At 36.5% G+C, this 19,296-nt stretch overlaps 1 protein-coding gene and 1 pseudogene across 2 annotated transcripts in view; both read left to right on the top strand.

The window, feature by feature from the left end:
- MGAT4C (MGAT4 family, member C) overlaps nucleotides 1-19,296 on the top strand; it is an 883,869-nt gene that overhangs the window by 467,972 nt on the left and 396,601 nt on the right. The gene's annotated exons all lie outside the window — the stretch shown is intronic.
- On the top strand, nucleotides 13,547-14,269 carry LOC105527587 (annotated as a pseudogene). Its single transcript, XR_001004247.1, has one exon. The product of XR_001004247.1 is annotated as a single-stranded DNA-binding protein, mitochondrial pseudogene (transcript).

The following is a 19,296-nucleotide window of genomic DNA, read 5'->3' on the forward strand; positions in this document are numbered from 1 at the left end:
AATATTCAACATCTCACCGGTATCCCGGGCAACAGTCAAGGTCAAGCCATTATTGAGCGCACAAATTTAACCTTAAGAACTCAACTGCTAAAACAAAAAGGGGAAAATGAGCCCCCCAGAAATCAGATTTTAAAAGTTTTGTTTACTTTAAACTTTTTGAATCAATGGAGACAACTGCAGGACTCCGCTGCCGTAACTCATCTTTCTTCACCTCCCTCGGTGATAGTCCCTGCCGACAATTTAAGGGTTTGGTATCCTAATGAAGAAGATAAGTATGCTCAAGGGCAAGTTCTAAAACAGAGACGGGGCTATGCTCTTGTCCTTACAGGGAGCGGACCTGAGTGGTTTTCTACAAGGCGATTGAAACCCTTTTAAAAAGAAAACTGGACTCAGCATGCATCTCTTCTTTTGTTGGATGTGTTTCGGCAGGGGACTTATTTCCCTTAGTGAGACTTTGTATGAATATTGGACTTATATTCCCTTTCCAGCTTTGTATCAGGGAGTCACCTGGGGGGAAGCGGAAATTAAGGTTTTCACCAATGACACTACTTAGATGCCGTCCCCCTATATAGACAAAGACAATATAAAATGGGAAATGGGAATAATAAACAGCACATACCAATTTAGAGTGGAAAGACTTCCGATTTGCATGGAAAATAGTCCTCATTGTCTCCAAAAATCGCATGAAGCTTGGGCTGTTCGCTATAATCATAGCCATGTGGCTGCCAATACTGTTATTATTGTAACTAGAAGTTTTCATTATAATCATACTGTATATATTAATGAGACTATTCCTAATTCCTTACCTTTTTGTCCTATCCCAGAGGTTTCCCCTAATATTGAAGTACTGGAGTGACAACATTGTCGGAGACTAAGCCCCAGATTTTATTAGAATATAATGGACTGCAAGTAATTGATTCGAGTGTGCACGGTGATTTTCAAACAAAATTTAGTCACATACCTTTGAAATGACACCGGGTAAATAAAAGTATTGCCACTGACGGTAATGAAACTTTGGTATGGTGTAAAGGAGGCCTGTCACCACCTATGCCTCCTCTTAGACACTCTTTAAAAGTACAGAGTCATCTTTGGAAGTTATTAGCTGCAGGTGATACTATTAGTACTTTTGTGGGAAATATGTCTCTTAATCTTTCTATCCCAAATAACCCCTTTCATATTCAATTACATCGGAATATCTCCTGATATATTATTGCCTGTGTCCAAAAGCCTTACCTATTGTTAGCGGAGAATTTAACACGGAATAATGATATGAAAATTGTTAATTGTAAAGATACGTGTACATTTTTGTCTTGCCTCAATCATTCCTGGTGGCGCAGTTTTATGGGAGATATTTATATCCTCAGGGCTCGTAAGGATATTTGGCTACTTGTCAATCTAACATGACCGTGGGGGGCATCACCTCTTGAGACTTATGTTTGGACTTCCCTTCAGCGGACCCATCGTGCCCTTGGACTTATAATTGCCTTGGTAATGAGCCTTGTTGCCATTGCCTCCACTGCGGCTGTGGCAGGGCTCGCATTACATCAGGGCATACAAAATGCTGAATTTGTACAACAATGACATAAACAATCTCACCGGTTGTGGCTGCAACAACGAAACATTGACTCCCAACTCGCTGAAAGATTAGACAACGTGGAACAAGCCTTAACGTGGCTTGGAGATCAGCTTACTGTCCTCAGTACGCGGATAACATTGCAATGTGATTGGAACTCCACTCAATTTTGCGTAACACCTGTGCCTTTTAATGTTTCTCAAAATTGGACCAAAATCCGAAGATTATTAATAGGCCATAAAAATATTAGTTTGGACATTCAAAAACTCAGTCGAAACATTTCCAAAGCATTTCGACAACAACTACATGTATTGTCTGGAGCAACTACCCTGCAAGAGCTGAGTCAACGCTTTGCTGCCCTTGATCCATAGACCCAGACAAAAACATGGATTTCTACCATCTCTAGAAGTATCTTGCTTTGGGCACTCGGATTGGGTTTGCTTTTCATAGTAATCCGATGCTCCCTCCGTCGCATCCAAAAACAAAGGAAAACACAGGAACAAATATAGACCACCTTTCTAGGATTGAGGCAAAACAAAAAGGGGGAAATGCAGGGGCCATTGAAAATAATATGCTAAGAATAAATAAGGCTCAAGGACAGTATCTCTAGCTGGTTGCACTTTTAATGAACTCCAGTAGTCAAGGATACTATCTCTAGTTGAACTTTAATGAACTTTAGTAGGCACCAAGAAGGCGGACAAAATAGAAAAAGTTTAGAGACAAGGAACTAAGCTGAAGGTCACATCTGGGTGCAGAAAGTTTGTTTTTCATTGTGTTATTTCTACTGACGTGGGGTTTGTGGGGTATAAATAAAGTGAGGCGGAGGCTCTAAGTGCGGCCGCCATGTTCTCTGTTTGTCTTTGTCTTGTGTGTCTGTTCATTCTCCACCACCCCCGGCACAGGCCCCAACAGATAAGTATTTAACTTATCAATTAACTGCTATTTAAGCAGATTAGCCATATTTAAATAGAAAAAATTAAGTATAATAAAAATTTTAGAAAATTCAAAAGATTCAGCATAGAGAAATTTAAACATGAAATTTATGAAAGTTTAGAAAATATGAAAAATTGGCTTATAAATGCCAACATATGACTAAGAGAATTTCTAAAAACAGACAATATGTGAGATGCAATATTTAAAGTTGTAATGGCAGTTTCCCAGAATACGTGTGAGCCATAAATTCTCAGGCTGAAGAATCAGATATTGCATTCACCGGAAAAGAAACATAGTAAAGCCACATTTAAACATCTTATAGTAAAACTAAAAAACACACAAAACATAAAAACTGGACAGAATGGTATTTATTTTACAATGATATTAGAATTTTAACAAGAGCTGACTTCTCACATGAAACAAAATCCTTAAGATAGAGTGTCTTAGGCAGGTATGGTGGCTCATGCCTGTACTCCTAGCACTTTGGGAGGCCAAGGTGGGCCTCCACCTGAGGTCAGGAGTTTGAGATCAGCCTGGCCAACATGGTGAAACCCCATCTCTATTAAAAATTAAAGAATTAGCCATATGTGGTGGCATATACCTGTAATCCCAGCAACTTGGGATGCTGAGGCAGGAGAATCACTTGAACTATGGAGGCAGAGGTTGCAGTTAGCTGAGATCATGCCACTGTACTCCAGCCTGGCCAACAGAGCAGTGACTTAATAATAATAATAATAATAATAATAATAATAATAATAATAATAAATAGAATGTCTTCAAATATCTGAAGTGAAATGGCTATAAACCTGGAATTCTGTATTCAGGAGAGCAGGGAGAGGAGATAATATCCTTTCCAATAGCAGTTTACTACCTAGTAGGAGGAAATTGAGTAAAAGCATATAAAACTCTTCCCAGCTAAACTCAAAGCTAGATGACAGGGATAGATATATAGATAGATAGATAGATAGATAGATAGATAGATAGATAGATAGATAGATAGATATCTCTCTATATAGATAGATAGATATCTCTCTATATACATATGTATAGATATATAAGTATATATAAATATAAATATATATATATATTTATTTTGTGTACCATTGTATCATCTGCTTCCCGTGGAACTAGAATGTGCCTTATACATAGTAGTTTCTTGGAAATAATCATGGAAGAGAAGAAATTAAATATGTACACTTTCTTGAATGTCAGTCATACCCCAATAGTGTAGTTTTTGTTTTTTTTTAAGTTTACATAGGGAATGGGGAAATGGAATTGTGACAGACAGGACCTTCTAAATGCCTCTGTAGGTAAGAAGCAAGTATTACAACAACTCCTATTGTTCGGTGAGCGAGAGGAAATGTTACAGCTCTTTGACTCCACCATTGGCAAGCCCTGGGTTCTTATCCCATGATCAAAAAGAATAAGACACATGGACACCTGAGAGTGAGTAAGGCAGAGTTGGATTTATTAAGTACCAGAAAAGCTCTTTGCAAGGGTCAGGGACCCATACTGTAAGCTATTTGAAGAAATTATGTGTATATTTAGTTTGTGTACCATTGTATCCTCTGCTTCCCCTGGAACTACAATATGCCTTCTACATAGTAGCTTCTTGGAAATAAGTATTGAAGAGAAGAAGGAATGAGAGAAGTGAAGAAGAGAAGAGAGTGAGAGCAAATATGTAGTTTTTGGAAAACAAATATATTTTCAAATATATTCAACAAATTTAATAAATAAATTTATTTTGAACATTAATACATTTTCAAAAAGAGTACTAAAAAAAAATGTCCTGACTCTCACTTGAAGATAAATTTGTACTTCAATTGGAAAGAGAATGAACCCAGAAAAAATGAAGTTGAAATCAAAAGCAATGTTGAGCAAATAAACTAGTAAGCATTTTGCTTGAAGAATAAGAGCAAAAACAACCAAAACACCAAAACAATCATTTTGTTTAATAGGAGGTTAATGAGGCCGGGCGCGGTGGCTCAAGCCTGTAATCCCAGCACTTTGGGAGGCCGAGACGGGCGGATCACGAGGTCAGGAGATCGAGACCATCCTGGCTAACACGGTGAAACCCCATCTCTACTAAAAATACAAAAAACTAGCCGGGCGAGGTGGCGGGCGCCTGTAGTCCCAGCTACTCTGGAGGCTGAGGCAGGAGAATGGCATAAACCCGGGAGGCGGAGCTTGCAGTGAGCTGAGATCCGGCCACTGCACTCCAGCTCGGGCGACAGAGCAAGACTCTGTCTCAAAAAAAAAAAAAAAAAAAGGAGGTTAATGAACAATGTGTCACTTTAGTACTAATCAATATGAGAGATATGGCTCTTTGGACTCTAGTTCTTGAAATATGCTATTGAATTAGCTTTAGTCTTAGTTGAATCCAGTGTGCAAATTATAACTTAGGAATAAGCACTAAAATAACAGAAAGATAATAAAGAAGATTCAAATCAATAAAGAGCAAATGAAAAGAGACATTATTCCAATAGCTATTTCAATAAAGAGTAATTTATTTAAATAAAAAGGATTAAAAATAAATAAGAAATGAAACCATAGTGTATAGAAAACAAAAATCAAATAAATGTACTTATGTATAGATAAACTCAACAGTAATCAAATATAGTTTAAACTCACTGTAAATGGATTTAAGAATTTTAATCTACAATGTAAGAAGATCTCACTACATAATAGATTATATACTCATTTAAGATTTAATAATAATAATTAATCCTCTTATAAACCTGCATGAGAATTTTCTTTCCCTGAGTCATATACAATGAAGTGGGATTTCTGGGTCTTCGTTTGTGCATGCACGCATCATTTCCTTAAGTATTTCTTATTGCTCTCTAGGTTGATTGCATAGGCTTTGCCCTCAATCTGTTCACAATACTTGCTATAAAGTGACATTCTAATGTTGCCAATCTGATGAATGTAGTGTTTGTTTGTTTAAATTTGAGTATTTTAGATTAGTGGTGAAGTGGGGACTCATCTTACACTTCCTAGCTAGACAGGCATTTCTTTCTGTGAATAACAATTAATAGTAAGCCTAGTTTTTGTTTTCCTTTTTATTGTTGATATGCATATGATCACATATTTTAGATATCATATTCTTGACAATTCCAGACATTGTAAGTATTTTCCTAATTTATCACATATTAACTCTATCTTCTAAGACAATGACACAACTAAGAAAACAAAACTTTATTTTTATGTTAGCAAATTTCAGTAATTTTACTATAAGAATTAAAGAAAGGGGAAAGAAACATGAAAGGTGGTTCAACAATGAAGGACAGGTTATTTTAGAGAAAACAAACATGAGAGGGGCTTCTGGCCATGTTATGTCAGAGCCCAGTCTCTTACAGACTAAGAATTTTTAAGGATTTTAAGGGTTGAAGAGTTTATCAGAGGCTTGGACTGCTTCTCTTTCTGTTTGTTGTGCTTATCTGGGCGGGAGAGTTGTGTGTTCGCTCCCAAACATCTTCCTGCAGCTGCTGGTATACCCCCCAACATCGGATTCTGCTTTTAACTTTCCTATCTTAATGGACCTCAAGGGTAAGGAATGTGCTTATAAAGGCCCACTGTTTTCTGGGACCCATTGTATGAAGGTGAAGTTTGGCAGTTACCCAAGAAACTTTACCCCCATTTTCTTTTGTGCTCAAACTATCTCACCTGTGTTTTATTAGCTGCCCCTTCTGGTGGCTTATAGTTAGAACAGAAGTGATTTCCTTGAAATGCATGAGTCTAGAAAGCGAGCTGAAACTTGAAGTGGTGGTGTTTGTCTGAGATGACAGTGCTCCTGCTCTGTCAGTTACTCTATAACCAAGGTTATAAAAGTATAATTTCACTGTATTTTTTTAAAGTAGTTTTGTGGTGTTACTTTTAACATTTTCAAATATGATGCCAGCTGTAGGACTTTTGTAGATGCTACTTGTTGTATTAAAGTGGTTCATTTATATTCCTAAATTGCTGAAAAGTTAATTTTTATGAATACATTTTTAATTGTTTCAAATACTTTATCTGCATCTATTATTAAGATAATGTGTTGTTTCTCCTTTAGTCTGCTAATAGGAAAGTTTCATTAAATTATTTTCAAATAATGAATTATCTTTGCATTATTGGATTATTGCTGGATCTAATGTGTTAATTTTTTTAAAAAAAATTTCAACTTTATTATACATTAAAGGATACATATTCAGATTTGTTAGGTGCGTATATTAAGTGACACTCAGGTTTGGGGTATAAATGATACCATCATCCAGGTAGTGAGCACAGTATGCAACAAATACTTTTTCAATCCTTGCCCCCTTCCACTCACCTCCTTCTAGTCGTCCCCAGTGTCTATTGTTGCCATCTTTATGTCCATGAGTACCCAATGTTTAGCTCCCACTTACAAGTGAGAACATAGGTTTTTGATTTTCTCTTCTTGCATTTATTTGCTTAGGATAATGACCTACAGAACCATTTCCTTCAACATAGTACCAAAAGTCCTAGCAGGAGCAATCAGGCAATAGAAAGAAATAAAAGGCATACAAACAGGAAAAGAAGAAGTCAAAATTTCTCTCTTTAATGATGATATGATTCTCTAGATAGAAACCTTAAAGACTCTGCTCCTGGAACTGATAAACTAATTGAGTAAAGTTTCAGGATGCAAAATCAATGTACAAAATCAGTAACATTTCTATACACCAGTAACATTCTAGCTGACAACCAAATCAAGAACATAATCCCATTTACGATAGCCGCACACACACAAAATGAAATACCTAGGAATTAATCTAACCAAGGATGTGAAACAGCTCTATGAGGACAAGTACAAAACACTGCTGAAAGAAATCATAGATGAGAAAAAAAAGTGGAAAAACCTTTCATGTTCATGGATTGGAAGAATCAATATTGTTAAAGTGGCCATACCGTCCAAAGCAATTTACAGATTCAATGTTATCCCTATCAAAATACCAATGGCATTTTCCACAGAACTAGAAAAACCTATTCTAAAATTTATTTGGAACTGAAACAGCACTAGAATAACCAAAGCAATCCTAAGCAAAAAGAGCAAAGCCCAAGGTATCACATTACCAGTGACAGTAACCAAAACAGTGTGGTACTGGTGCAAAAACAGAAACAAGACCAATGGAACATAATAGAGGACCCAGAAATAAAACTACACACCTACAACCATTTGATCTTCAGGAAAAAAAAAAAAAAGAAAAAAGAAAAAAGCAGTGGGGAAAGGATGAAAGGATTCCCTATTCAATAAATGGTGCTGGGATAATTGACTAGCCATACGCAGAATGCTCAAATAACTAAACATGGACACATTTCATAAGGGAGGAGAAAAGTGCTTTATATTTCTCCTATCTACCTTACTAACAGATCAGTATATTGTTTGAGGTGACAATAGACTTATCAGAACATCTGCATTTCAATTTCCTTTCTGAAACGTGCTTTCATTAAGATGTAAACCTGAAGTTATTGGGTCAGTGTCAAGAAAAGCTCTTTTTATTGGACATGCTCAACCAGTATTTGTATGTTTCTTTTGCCCTCATATCTTCCTCTCTTCTGCTTTCTGGAACCTATATAGTTTACCTGGAACTGAAGTAGCAATGCTGTACTTTACAGGTAGAAACCATCGGCTAAGAGTGGCAAAGCAGAAAGAATCCTGAGTCCTTAGGTGACCACAAACTTCCAAAACAGCCCTGAGGTTTCTATCTCAATCTCATTTGAATCATTTTATTACACTGAAGTTTTTTTGAATTACTTATGTTTCTACCCTATCTAGTAAAGACAGTCATCATAATGAAGAAAACATAACATGTAATACATTCTGTTTGCAGCAGTCTTTCTTTGGTAATTATAATCAATCGTTTGCATTGGGTGTTTCCTATGAATCATTCACTGCAAATGCATGGCTAACTGCCAAGTCACACTCATCAAATATTTATTGAGGCTGACATTGCATTAGATACTGGAAATATATTACAATATAAAAAACAACCATGGCTGGGCACGGTGGCTCACACCTGTAATCCCAGCACTTTGGGAGGCCAAGGTGGGTGGATCACGAGGTCAAGAGATCGAGATCATCCTGGCTAACAAGGTGAAACCCTGTCTCTACTAAAAATACAAAAAATTAGCCAGGCATGATGGTGGGCACCTGTAGTTCCAGCTAGTTGGGAGGCTGATGCAGGAGAATGGCGTGAACACAGGAAGTGGAGCTTGCAGTGAGCTGAGAGACTGAGCCACTGCACTCCAGCCTGGGTGACAGACGAGCAGGCTTCTGCCCTTGAGGGACTTGTACCTGGTAATAATTTTATCAGTAATCATGGAAACAAATGTAAAATGGTAACTTTGACACCAGCTAGGAAGGAGAGAGATGCTGTACTATCGGATCCATGTTGCTATGGTTTAAATGTGCCCCCTCCAAAATTCAGATTCCCAGTGTAATGGTATTAAAAGGTGGGGCCTTTATAACGTGCTTAAGCCATGAGGACTCCTCCCTGATGAATGGGATTATACAAGAGGCTTCATGCAGTGTTAGGATCTCTTGCTGTTCTGCCTTTCATCATATGAGGACACAGCATCCTTCCCTGACATAGGATGCAGCAATAAGCCGTCATCTTAGAAGCAGAGTGTAGCTCTCATTTGATAGCCTAACCTATTGGCAACTTGTTCTTGAACTCCCCAGCCTCCCAAACGATGAGAAAATAAATTCCTGTTCTTTGTAAATTACCCACGTTTTATGTTACACAAAGCACAAACAGACTAAGACTTGTTAAAGGAGGCAGGCGTGGGCCTTGTATAGGAGGTCACAGAATGTTGCCCTGGGGAAATGTTGATTTTGTAGGCATGAATGATGAGTAGAATTTATGGTAAAGAGAAGATAGGCAGGAATAAATATGTGTAAAGACTAATAAGTGGCAAAGATTATTGGAGTTCAAAAAAATTATTGGTATGAGATGAGAATAACAAAACAAACACAATAACCAAAGTAATAGAGGTGACTTACAGATCCCTGACCAACACCTCAAACACTCTTAAAAATATGTCTTATTGACATGTAATGTACATTCAGAAAAGTTTACAAATATTGGAGTCAGCAAATTATAACAAAATGACCAATCACATATAATAACAACCATGGCCGATATATAGAACATTGCTAACACTTCAGAGCAAACCTCCAAATAATTACCCCATTACCACTCTCCCCAGTTAATGACTAATCTGACTTCTAACAGCAAGGATTATTTTTGCTTGTTTATCAAGTTACTATAAATAAATTTCTCTGTATGCTCTATCTGACTAATCAAACTAATTTTTGATCAACATTATATTTATGAGATTCCTCCATGTTGTTGCTCACAGCCCTAGTTGGTTTGCTTCACTGCTGTATGATATTCCATTGTGTAAATACACAGTTATTTATTTGTTTAGTTATTGGTGGATATTTGGTTTCACCTCAGTTTAGAGTTTATATAAATAGTGATGCTTTTGTCACATATATGAATGCATTTAGAGAGTATATTCCTAGAAATGGAACATAGGTGTGTGTACACAAATTTTAATATATTGCCCAAAAGTTTGCTAACGTTGTTGTATTAATTCACATTAATACAGGATTACAGGTCCCTCCCTAGACACGTAGGGATTACAACTTGAGATGAGATTTGAGAGAGGACACAGAGCCAAACCATTTCATTAGATATTCATTACAATGTTAAATAAGTATAAAGAGAGTGAATATGTTTGTTTTGATTTGTAACAAATTTATAGACTTGTGTAGTCATCAGCACAACTGAAGTTTAAAATATTTCCATTGCGTTAAACGGATCTCTCATGGTCATTTTTTGTTGCAAATCCTCACTCTCACTCTCAGCCCTAAGCAATGATAGCTGCCTCCTGTCTTAAAACATTTGGCATTCCTAGATATTTTATGTAAATTGAATCAAATATATGTAGTCAATTGCATCTGGATTAATACATTTAGCGTAATGTTTTTGAGGTACACCCATATTGTAACATGTATTAGCAGTTTGTTGCTCTTTACTGCTAAACATTATTTTATTGTATGAATATAGCACTTTTTTTCATTCATTTAACAAGGAATGAACATTTGGATTTTTCCCAGTATGTGGCTATTAGAAATAGTGCCGCTATGAATATTCACATGTGAATCTTTAGATGACCTAGATTTTACTTCTCTTGGGTAGATATCAAGGAGTGAAGTTGACAGTCATGTGCTAAATTTGTGTTTAATATTTTTGTAACTGCAGAAATGATTTTTCTTTTAATGGCAGTACCCTTTTACGTTGCCATCAACGATGCATGAAGATTCTAGTTTCTCCCTTGCAGGAAGTGGGACTGCCAGGAGACTCTGCAAGGGTGCTGTTTCATAGAGAGAGCTTGTGCTGGGTCACTTGCACATCCTGAGTCCTAAGATGCTACAGCAAGGCACCATTTTTGAAACCAACCCACAACAGATTATGCACTGCCCTGGTGCTCAGCAGCACTGGGGCTGAGATAGGAGCAAAGTATGAGCTCTTGTTTCTGGGGCTGAAGCATGAGTCAGTCATGGGATGCCACAGATGGACCTGAGGTGCAAGTGAGCAAGGCACAGGTTAAAACCACTGAATCTAGCTAGCAAGCAACTCTGAAGCTAAAATGTAAGCATGACACCCATTTCCAACCAGCCAGCCAAGATTGCAAGCAATGAAGGCAACCCCAACCTTCTCAGTGGCAAGGCCACTGTTCAGCTCCTACCACCTCCCACCCAAGCATCTTTCCAGAAGCCTGGGGATCGTCCTGCCTCTGTATACCATAGCTGGTGCGTGCACACACCATAGAGGACTCTGAGGACAAGCCTAGTAGGCTTCTTTGCTACCCTCTCCATGTCAGAGTGCACAGCCCTAAAGCCTAGGGACTGCCCAGCCAAGTCTACCACCATTGGCATCTAAGCACTCTTCCTGGGGGCCTGAGGTTGATCCCACCCACCCTGCAGCTACCACTACAGCTGGTGTCTATTTGCAGGTACCACATGCAGGCATGAAGACTATCCCAACCAACAATCACAGCCCTCGCCACTACCAGCAAGCACTGTTTAGGACCCAGAGGGTTATCCAGCCACTGGCATTGCCATAGTTCGTGCCATCCACCCAGGGGTCCAAGAGCCTGCCCACCAACCCAGCCTACCCTTGCCACTACTGGCATCTGAACAAGCTACTTGAAGGCCCAGTAGTTGGCCTACCTAGACCTACTGACACTGGTGCCAGCATATGCAGTCCTGGGCACTCGTATGCTCTGTCCACGACTGCCACCACTGGGGCTCAAACATTGACCCACCTGGCATCTCAGCCCCTAGTAAAACTTCAGGACAGCCTCCACTAAAAACTGTACCAAAGCCACTAAGGAAATTGCAGGCACCACAAATGCTGTTTACAGCTAAAGAAATCACGCAGATACTACCCTACTATATGTACCTGGAATCAAAGCTGATGTGCCCTACCCAACCAACACTATAGATACAACTTCAGGAAAGTGTCCTCTCCTACAAAAACAAATGAAAAAAAAAAGTAGAATAAATGACACTTATGCTAGATGCATAGATATCAACATAAGGACACAGGAAACATGAAAAAGCAGGAAAATGTAATGCCTTCAGAGGAACACTATAATAAACATACTCCACACAAATAAAAACCAGAAACAATCAGGAGTAGCTATATATTTATCAGAAAAAAAATCTGATTCTAAATGAAAAACAGTAATAAAAAGGGGGGGATCATTATACAATGATAAAGCATCAATCCAGCAAGAGGATATAACAACTCTCAATATATATGCACCCAACTCTAGAGAAGTTAGATTAATAAAGCAAATAGTACTAGATCTAAATAGAGAGATAAATTCCGGTACAATAATAGTGGCAAACTTCACCACCCTATTCACAGCATTCAACAAATTATCTAGACACAAAATTAACAAAGCAACATTAGATTTAAATAGGACTTTAGGTCAAATGAACCTAACAGACATTTATAAAACACTTTATTCAACAACTGCAGAATACACCTTCTTATCAGCACATAGAACATTCCCCAGGGTAAACCATATGTTAGACGATGAAACGAGTCTCAGTAGATTTTTAAAAATCAAAATAATATCAATTATCTTCTCAGACTAAAATGGAATAAAACTGGAAGTAAATACTAACAGGAACTTTGCAAAGTATACAAATACACAGAAATTAAGCAACATGCTCCTGAATGACTACAGGGTCAATGAAGAAAAGAACTAACACAAATCCTCCTGAAACTGGTCAAACAATTTAAAACGAGAGAAAATTTTCTCTAACTCATTCTGTGAGGTCAACATCACCCTGATACCAAAATCAGAAAAAGGACACAACAGAAGAAAACTACAGGCCATCCCTGAAGAATATAGATGCAGAAATCCCCACCAAATACTAGCAAGTCAAATTCAACAGTTGGTTTGATCAAATGAGATTTAGCCCAGAGATGCAAGGATGGGTCAAAATGCAATCAATAAATGTGACACAGCACATCAACAAAATGAAGAACAAAATTTCTACGACCATCTCAGTAGACACAGAAGAAGCACTTGAAAATATTCAACATTTCCTCATGATAAAAACTCTTAACATAGTAAGAAAAGAAGGAGCATAATAAAGTCCATATTGGACAAATCCACAGTTAATATCATCCCAAACGGGGAAAAGTTGATAGCCTTTTTTCTGAGATCTGGGAAAAGAAAAGGATGCCCACTTTCACCACTCCTGTTTAACATAGTACTGAAAGTGCTAGCCAGGCTAGAGAAAATAATTAAAGGCATTGTAACTGGAAAAGAGGGAGTCAAATTGTCCCTCTTTGCAGACAATATTAGCTTCTATTTAGAAAAAGCCTCTTAGAAATGATAACCAAATCCAGTAAGGCTGTAAGATACAAAATCAACATGCAAAAATCATTAGTGTTTCTAAACACCAATAATGGATAAGGAAACACACAAAAAAGAAATCAAGAAGCACCGGAAGTGATCCCCTGGTTGGCTCGGCTGCTTGGGTTAGAGCATCGGGTGAGGGAGGGATAGCAAGCGCTAAGCAAGTGCTGGAGTCCTATGTTTTGACTGCGCGTGATCCTGCGTGGGTCGGCAAGTGTTTCTGAAGAGCCTAAAGATTAGACTGTAAGGAAAGAAAATAGAAGCCATGTTTCGAAGACCTGTATTACAGGTACTTCGTCAGTTTGTAAGACATGAGTCCGAAACAACTACCAGTTTGGTTCTTGAAAGATCCCTGAATCCTGTGCAGTTACTTGGGCGAGTGGGTCAGGACCCTGTCTTGAGACTAGTGGAAGGAAAAAATCCAGTCACAATATTTTCTGTAGCAACTAATGAGATGTGGCGATCAGGGGACAGTGAAGTTTACCAAATGGGTGACGTCAGTCAAAAGACAACATGGCACAGAATATCGGTATTCCGGCCAGGCCTCAGAGACGTGGCATATCAGTATGTGAAAAAGGGGTCTCGAATTTATTTGGAAGGGAAAATAGACTATGGTGAATACATGGATAAAATTAATGTGAGGCGACAAGCAACAACTATCATAGCTGATAATATTATATTTCTGAATGACCAGACGAAAGAGAAGGAGTAGAAAGGATGATTCTTCTTTGGCCATCATTGGGTACAGTGTCATTTCCAAGTCATGTGTATAATCTTTATCGCTCCCAAGGACAAGAATTAAAATACTCTTTTGCATTAAAAAAAAAAAAGAAGAAAGAAATCAAGAGGGCAACCCCATTAAAATAGCTACAAACAATACCAAGGAATAAATTAAACCAAAGAGATAATCAATTTCTGCAAGGAAAACTACAAATCACTGAAGGAAGAAGTATAAAAAGACACAAATAAATACAAATACATCCCATGCTCATGGATCAGAAAAATTAATATGGCCAACATGACCATATGAGCAAAAGCAATCTACAGACTCAAATATCTATCAAAATATCGATGTAATTTTCCAAAGAATTCAAAAAAGGTCCTAAAATTCGTATAGAACCAAAAAAGAATCAAAACAGCCAAAGCAATCCTGAGCAAAAGGAACAAAGTTGCAGGCATCACACTGCCTAATTTCAATCTGTATTACAAGGCTATTATAACTAAAGCAGCATGGTGTTGATATAAAAATAGACACATGGTCCAATTGAACAGAATAGAGACCCCCAAAATAAATCCACATATTTACAATGAACTGATCTTCCACAAGGTCATCAATAACATAGATACACTCTCAGTAAATGGTACTGGGAAAACTGGATTACCATATACCTGAATGAAACTAGATCCTTCTGTCTCATCATATACAGGTATCAACTATGATGAATTTAAAACCTAAACATTGCAGCACTATTCACAATAGTAAAGACTTGGAACCAACCCAAATGCCCATCAATGGTAGACTGGATAAAGAAAATGTGTCACATATACACCATGGAATACTATTCTGCCATAAAAAAGGAGGACTTCATGTCCTTTGCAGGGACATGGATGAAGCTGGAAACCATCATTCTCAGCAAACTAACAGGAACAGAAAACCAAACACCACATGTTCTCACTCATAAGTGGAAATTGAACAATGAGAACACATGGACACAAGGAAGGAAACATTACACATCAGGGCCTGTTGGGGGTGGAGGGGAGGGGAGGGATAACTTTAGGAGAAATACATAATGTGGATGACAGGTTGATGGGTGCAGCAAACCATCATGGCATGTATATACCTATGTAGCAAACCTGCGCATTCTACACATGTATCACAGAACATAAAATATTTAGTAAAAAAAAAACCTTAAACATAAAGCCTGAAACTATAAAACTATGAGAAAAAAAATCAGAAAAACATTTCAGAATATTTGTTTAGGTAAATATTTTATGACTAAGATCTCAGAAACACAGGTAATGATAACAAAATAGACAAATAGACAAAGCTTCTGCACAGCAAAGGAAAGAATCAACAAGTAAAGAGTCAACTTGTTGAATGGGAGGAAATATTTGCAATTTTTTTTCTTTTGACAGTGGAATAAAAATAAAAGGAACTCAAACAACCCAACAATAAAAAAATCTAATAACCCTATGAAATTATGGTTAAAAGACATGAGCAGAGATTTCTCAAAGGAACTCATACACATAGCCTACAGATATACCAAAAAAAAAAAAAAAAAAAATGCTCAACATCACTAATCATCAGGGAAATGCAAATCAAAACCACAAAGAAATATTATCTTACCCATGTTAGAAAGCTATGTAAAAAGACAACAATAACACATGCTCATGAGGATGCAGATAAAAGGGAACTCTTAGACACTAAGAGTGGATGGGAATGTAAATTAGTAAAACCACTGTAGAAAACAACATAAAAAATTCTTAAAAAACTAAAATTAGAATTACCATACAATCCAGCACTCCCATTACTGGTTATTTATCTAAACATATATGTATATTTATCAAAAGAATACCTACACTCACATATTTATTGCAACACTATTTACAGTAGAAAAGATATGGAATCAACTTGTGTCCATCAATGTAAGAATGAATGAAGAAAATGTAGCATATATTTACAATGAAATATTATGCAGCCATTAAAAATAAAATATTTTCCTTTGCAATAACACGGAACTGGAGGTCATTATATTAAATAACATAAGCCAGGCATCGAAAGACACATATTGCATGTTCTCATTCACACGTGGGAGCTAAACATTTGACCTTATAGAGATAGAGAATCAAATGATGGATACCAGAGACTGAGAAGTGTGTGTGGATGGAAAAAAGGTTAATGAGTACAAACATACAGTCAGAAGAAATCAGTGCTAATGTCCTATAGCAGAATGGGGTATAGTTAGCAGCAATAATATTTTATACTTCAAAGTAGCTAGAATGATCGCTTCTCGGCCTTTTGGCTAAGATCAAGTGCAAAGTAGCTAGAATGGAGGACTTGAAATGTTACCGATACATAGAAATGATAAATACTCAAGGTGATAGACACCTCATATAGCCAGACCAGATCATTACACATTTTATTTAAGTAACAAATACTCAAGTGTATCCTGTAAATATATAAACTATTATATCTAATATAAGGAAAACATAATTTTAAATCTGTCCAATTTAACTAATATTTCTTAAATGGATTTTGCTTTTTATGTTACAGGTAAGAACACATTATATAACACAAAGTCTGAAGATTTTCTCTTGTATTTTCTTCTAAAGGTCTGATCATTTAGAGTATTATTTTGGGGCCTATTATTTGAGTTAATTTTTGCTTATGGTGACGAGTAAAAATCTACATTCACCTTTTTGCATGGAGAAATCCAACTGTCCCAGCAGCATCTTTTTAAAAAATAACATTTCTCTACTGAGTAGTGTTGAAATGTTTCTGAAACATCGATTGGATATAAATGAAACAATTTATTTTTGGACTCTCAAATTGGTACCATTGATTAATATATCTATCCTTGTACCAGGAACCCACTGCTATGATTACCATAACATTATAGTTAGTTTTGAAAACGTAAAATGAACGTCCTTCAACTTCGTTGTTTTTCATAGCTTTTTAGCTATTTTTGCTTTTTCTGTTTTTGTGTAGATATTTTACATTGACATTGATTAAAAAATAGCATGTTTGCATTTTCATACGGATTACATTATATCTATATATAACTATAAAGAGAATCACCAGTTAACATTATTCACATTTCCAATCCATGAAAATAGACTATATCCCAATTCATTTAGATATTCTTTAAATTTTCTCAGCCTTCTTTTTTCAATGGTGAGTACAGAACACCCTTGTCTTGTGCCCAATCTAATGGGGCATACCATTCTATGATTCTTTATTAAGGATTATGCTAAAATAAGGTTTTTGTGAATATCCTTAATAGGTGGAGGAATTTACTTTCTATTCCTAGTTTTTTGAGTTTTTTCCATAACGTTAGTTTTTTGATTTTTTGTTTGTTTGTTTTTGTGTGTGTGTGTGTGTGCGTGTGTGTGTGTGTGTGTGTGTGTTTATGTGCCTATTTAATTGATGGTGTGATTTTTCTTCTTTATTGCATTGCTATGTGCAGTACATTAATTGAATCTCAAATGTTAAAACAACGTTTCATTCCTGGGATGAATCCCATTTGATATTGATGCATAATCCTCTATATATGTTGCTGGATTTTGATTAACTAAATAATTAATAGAAAAGGGGTTGCATATGTTGTCACTGAAATATTGCCCTGTTGTTTTCTTTTGTCGTATCTTTTTCTGGCTTTGGTATTTGTTGATACTGGCCTGATAGAATGAATTGGGAAATGTTTATGTTTTTGTTATTTTCTTGGTAAATTTGTGAAGAATTGGTATTCTTAGTATTATTTCTACTTTAAGTATGTGCTAGAATTTATTCTTAATCCATCTTAGTCTGAACTTTTCTTTGTGGAATAATTTAAAATAATTTCATATTATTAATTCAATTTATTTACTTACTATTGAGGTATTCATATTTTCCATTTCTGCTTAAGTCAGTTTTGGTAAGGTGTGTCTTTATATGTATTGGTCTTTATATATATTTATATGTATTGATCAAAACAGTTCATAGTATCTTTATTCTGTTTTTAATTTTTATTTTAGGCTTGAAAGTACAAGTGAAGTTTTTATTACATGGATAAACACCTGTCACCAGAGTTTGTTGTACATATTATCATATCACCCAGGTATTAGGCTCAATACCCGATAGTTATCATTTCTGCTTCTCTCCCTCCTCCCACCCGCCTTCCTCAAGTAGGCCTCAGTGTCTGTTGTTTCCTTCTTTGTGTCCATAAGTGCTTATCATTTAGCTTGCACTTACAAGTGAGAACATGCAGTATTTGGTTTCCTGTTCTTGTGTTAGTTTGGTAAGGATGATAGCCCCAGCTCCCTCAATGTTCCCACAAAAGTTGGGATCTCATTCTTTTTTATGGCAGCATAATATTCCGTGGGGTGTAGGTACATTTTCTTTATCCAGTTGTCATTGAAAGGCATTAGGTTGATTCCTTCTCTGTGCTATTGTAAACAGTGCTGCAATGAACATTTGCATTTGTGTGTCTTGATGGTAGAATGCTTTATATTCATCTGGGTATATACTCAGTAATGAGATTGCTAGATCAAATGGTACTTCTGCTTTTAGCCCTTTGAGGAATTGCTATACTGCTATCTGTAATAGCTGAAGTGATTTACATTCCCACCAACAGTATAGAAGTGTTCCCTTTTCTCTGAAACCTCACAAGCATCTGTTATTTTTTGACATTTTAATGATGATAGCCATTCTGACTGGTGTAAGATGGTATCTCATAATGGTTTTTATTTACATTTCTCTAATGATTAGTGATGAACTTTTTTTCATATGCTTGTTGGCCGCATTTAAGTCTTCTTTTGAGAAATATCTATTCATGTCCTTTGCCCATTTTTTAATTTTTTTCTCTCTTGTAAATTTGTCTAAGTTTCTTATAGATGCTGGATACTAGACTTTGTCAAATGTGTAGTTTGTACAACTTTTTCCTCATTCTGTAGGTGGTCCTTTTACTCTGACTATAGTTTCTTTTGCTGTGAAGAAGTTTTAAGTTTAATTAAGTCCCATTTGTCATTTTTTCCTTTTGTTGCAATTACTTTTGATGTCCTTATCATGAAATCTTTGCCTGTTCCTAGATCCATGATGGTTTTGCCTAGGTTGTCTTCCAGGTTTTTTTTTTTTTTTTTTT

The sequence above is a fragment of the Colobus angolensis genome, unplaced genomic scaffold, assembly GCF_000951035.1.
Source record: "Colobus angolensis palliatus isolate OR3802 unplaced genomic scaffold, Cang.pa_1.0 Scaffold639, whole genome shotgun sequence".
Classification (NCBI taxonomy): Eukaryota; Metazoa; Chordata; class Mammalia; order Primates; family Cercopithecidae; genus Colobus; species Colobus angolensis.